Here is a 4145-nt window from a genome sequence, read left to right as displayed (position 1 = left end):
ATAAGTGGAAAAAAAAGTTACTACACACAGTAAGAGGCCCAGCCTCATACAGTCTTACATGTGTTTTCTTACACTAAACTGATGGTCAAATTCAAGTCTATACCTGGAGTTACATGGTTCAAGGAAGTATGCCAATGTGAGTAAACCAGAACAGAAGAATCTTTCCCCAGGGCTGGGGATCCCTGCTGTAAAGATAAGAAAGTGTGAAATCAGTTAATCGCTTACAAGAGATAGATAGGAAGGACTGGTGGGCAATGCTAAGGGAGCTTTGGTTTACCAGGAATTCTCTCCTTGAATCACACAATTTCTTACCAACACTGCTTTATTTTCCCAACAGTTCCTGAACATGTTCTCCTGTAGATAGAACAGTTCCAAAAGAAGGTTAAGTGTAAGAATGATGAAAATGTAGTAGCAATGGAGAATAAATTAGCAAATCTTCTAATTTTAGAATGACAAAACAGTTCTGATTGCCCTGATGAAAGATTAATTGAAAATGATTTTGGTAGAAAAATAAGATAATTTATTGATAGGAATATGGTAATGTGAATAATTTGGTATTCACAGCAATAATTTGAGTGCTGTGGCTTTTATGCTAAAAGTTTCCCATTAGAATGAGAATCTAAAATTTTAAATGACTGGTAATGTAGTAGGAACTCATGACTACATGTCAAGATAAACCATTCTAAGGAGTCTTTTCAGGGATTCCAAATAAAATTAGACTCAGCAGGATCAAAGGGAGCCATTCAATTAGAAATATAAATAGCACAACATAAACTCCTTTGATTTTAAATAGTTGCCTAGTATTACACATCCATAAAACAGCTCTGCTGAGTTATAGTCTTGATACATAAAATAAATTCTAATATTAGGATGCTTTGGTTATTTAAGGACAGAATTCAAAATGCAGATATGAACAGCCATTTCTTACCTCTATTACCTCATATTATAGGAGGAAATACTAAGCTCACATTTAATATTTCATTTGCAGCATAGATTGCTATAATTTGAACATTAAAATAAGGTCACCTTGAAATCAGAGCTTTGTCACTTTATTCCCAGTTTTTAGCACAGTGCTTGGCACATAGTCACTGCTCAATAAATGTTTAAATGAATGAAGATGATCGTATTTATTCTGTATGAGGGTGTAAAGACAAATGTGCAGCTGACTATCTATTTTATACTTAACTAGAGGCCCTATGCACGAAATTCATGCAAGGGGCTCAGCCCTCGCAGCCCTGGCTTAGTCCAGAAGGTCATCTGGACGGTTGTTCTGCTGTTTGGTCTAATTAGCATATTAGCTCTTTATTAAATAGGATATCTTTAGAGGAAGTTTTATGTGTGTTTTTAAAAATTATGTTTTTTGTTTAATTTATCCACTGTCGCCTTAGCAGCGTTTGACACTGGTTGTGCTTTCTCCTTGGTTTAGTGTAGGCCAAAGCTGGCATTTTACTGCCCCTCTGGCTCATTTATTCCATGTTTTTCTTACAAGATGCACATGGCATGCCAAGCTATAATAAACAAACATCTCACCATTCTATTTCAGGATTAAGTGCACATTGTGGAGTTATTATTTTATATGACTCATAGAATGTCTGGCATGTTTCTAGTACTCATCAATATGAATATGAGTAGAATAATTCTGGATCAAAACAGGACTCATTGGCATAGCCATTATCAGTGTTTCAAGGATGATTTCAAGCATAATCCTTCACTGCATGGGACCAAATAGCAAAATCTAAAGTTAAAATTACCCTAGAGTGCCCTCAGTGGTCCCAGATCTTTCTCTTGCTTCAACAGTGTTTAAATGGAACAGATTCAGGGATGCCCCTTCTTCCAGCCTCCAGCCACTCTCCTGCATCTTATCCAGTCACCACTTTTAGAACCACCTCAGAGACCAGCCAACACACCATTTTTTTTCTACCTTAACTCCTTATTGCCAAACAACCATGAGCTCCCAAATTCATCAGAACTATTTCACCCAAGTAGAGGCTGTGGTCAACCGCCTGGCCAACCTGAACCTCTGGGCCTCCACTGCCTCTCCCTGGGCTTCTATCCCACACCTGCCTCTCCCTGGGCTTCTATCCCACACCTGCCTCTCCCTGGGCTTCTATCCCACACCTGCCTCTCCCTGGGCTTCTATCCCACACCTGCCTCTCCCTGGGCTTCTATCCCACACCTGCCTCTCCCTGGGCTTCTATCCCACACCTGCCTCTCCCTGGGCTTCTATCCCACACCTGCCTCTCCCTGGGCTTCTATCCCACACCTGCCTCTCCCTGGGCTTCTATCCCACACCTGCCTCTCCCTGGGCTTCTATCCCACACCTGCCTCTCCCTGGGCTTCTATCCCACACCTGCCTCTCCCTGGGCTTCTATCCCACACCTGCCTCTCCCTGGGCTTCTATCCCACACCTGCCTCTCCCTGGGCTTCTATCCCACACCTGCCTCTCCCTGGGCTTCTATCCCACACCTGCCTCTCCCTGGGCTTCTATCCCACACCTGCCTCTCCCTGGGCTTCTATCCCACACCTGCCTCTCCCTGGGCTTCTATCCCACACCTGCCTCTCCATGGGCTTCTATTCCACACCTGCCTCTCTCTGGGCTTTTATTCCACACCTGCCTCTCCCTGGGCTTCTATCCCACACCTGCCTCTCCATGGGCTTCTATTCCACACCTGCCTCTCTCTGGGCTTTTATTCCACACCTGCCTCTCCCTGGGCTTCTATCCCACACCTGCCTCTCCATGGGCTTCTATTCCACACCTGCCTCTCTCTGGGCTTTTATTCCACACCTGCCTCTCCCTGGGCTTCTATCCCACACCTGCCTCTCCATGGGCTTCTATTCCACACCTGCCTCTCTCTGGGCTTTTATTCCACACCTGCCTCTCCCTGGGCTTCTATCCCACACCTGCCTCTCCATGGGCTTCTGTCCCACACCTGCCTCCCCCTGGGCTTCTATCCCACACCTGCTTCTCCCTGGACTTCTATCCCACACCTGCCTCTCCATGGGCTTCTATTCCACACCTGCCTCTCTCTGGGCTTTTATTCCACACCTGCCTCTCCCTGGGCTTCTATTCCACACCTCCCTCTCTCTGGGCTTCTATTTCCACCACAGCAATGTGGCCCTGGAGGGCACGGGCCACTTCTTCCGTGAGTTGGCAGAGAAGAAGCATGAGGCCTCTGAGCTTCTCTTAAAGTTGCAAAACCAGCATGGTGGCCACATTCTCATCCAGGAAGTGCTGAAGCCTCCCCAGATAAGTGGGGTGAAACTCAGGACACCAGGGAAGCCACCTTGGCCTTGGAGAGGAACGTGACCCAGGCCCTTGTGGAGCTGCAGGCCCTGGGTTCTACTTGCACAGACCTTCAGCTCCATGACTTCCAGGAACACCACTTCCTGGATGAGGAGGTGAAACTCGTCAAGAAGATGGGCAACACCTAACTCACCTCCACAGGCTGGGATGAGTGAGTGTGTCTTCAAAAGGCTCACCCTCAAGCACAACTAGGAGCCTTTGGAGCCCAGAGGCCTTTGAGGGGTCCCTCTGAATCCCCATGGTGTCTGGCTTTTGCCTGAGCCTTTCCCTGAAACCACTAGCCCAGTGATGGCGAACCTTTTGAGCTCGGCATGTCAGCATTTTGAAAAACCCTAACTTAACTCTGGTGCCGTGTCACATATAGAAATTTTTGGATATTTGCAACCATAGTAAAACAAAGACTTATATTTTTGATATTTATTTTATATATTTAAATGCCATTTAACAAAGAAAAATCAACCAAAAAAATGAGTTTGCGTGTCACCTCTGACACACGTGTCATAGGTTCGCCATCACTGCACTAGCCAGTCCTTCAACCATCTGGAGCCCTCTCCCATGCATTGGACCAAATGAAAACAATAAAGATTTTAGCAGCAAATAATAATAATAAAAATAATAATAATAAAAAAATTCCCTAGAATCTTGTTAAGACTACATGAGTGACTACCCTTTGGAGTGACTGGCTGCTCTGTACAGGAAGACATAGAACACATTATGCCTGATATTATACTTTTTACTCCAATATATCCACATGAATTTAAGATAAACAAGTAAGGGATAGAGTAACTGACATAGAGTCACAGGCAGAAGGTTGACAATTTTGTTTTGCCATTATCTCCTG

General features: G+C 44.7%; 1 pseudogene; it reads left to right on the top strand.

The window, feature by feature from the left end:
• Positions 1-1946: 1946 nt before the first annotated feature.
• Positions 1947-3496, top strand: LOC106723884 (annotated as a pseudogene).
• Positions 3497-4145: the final 649 nt, after the last annotated feature.

The sequence above is a fragment of the Myotis brandtii genome, unplaced genomic scaffold (assembly GCF_000412655.1).
Source record: "Myotis brandtii unplaced genomic scaffold, ASM41265v1 scaffold67, whole genome shotgun sequence".
NCBI classification, from domain to species: Eukaryota; Metazoa; Chordata; class Mammalia; order Chiroptera; family Vespertilionidae; genus Myotis; species Myotis brandtii.
The sequence above is the reverse complement of the archived record's forward strand: the minus strand, read 5'-3'. Positions and strand labels throughout refer to the sequence as shown.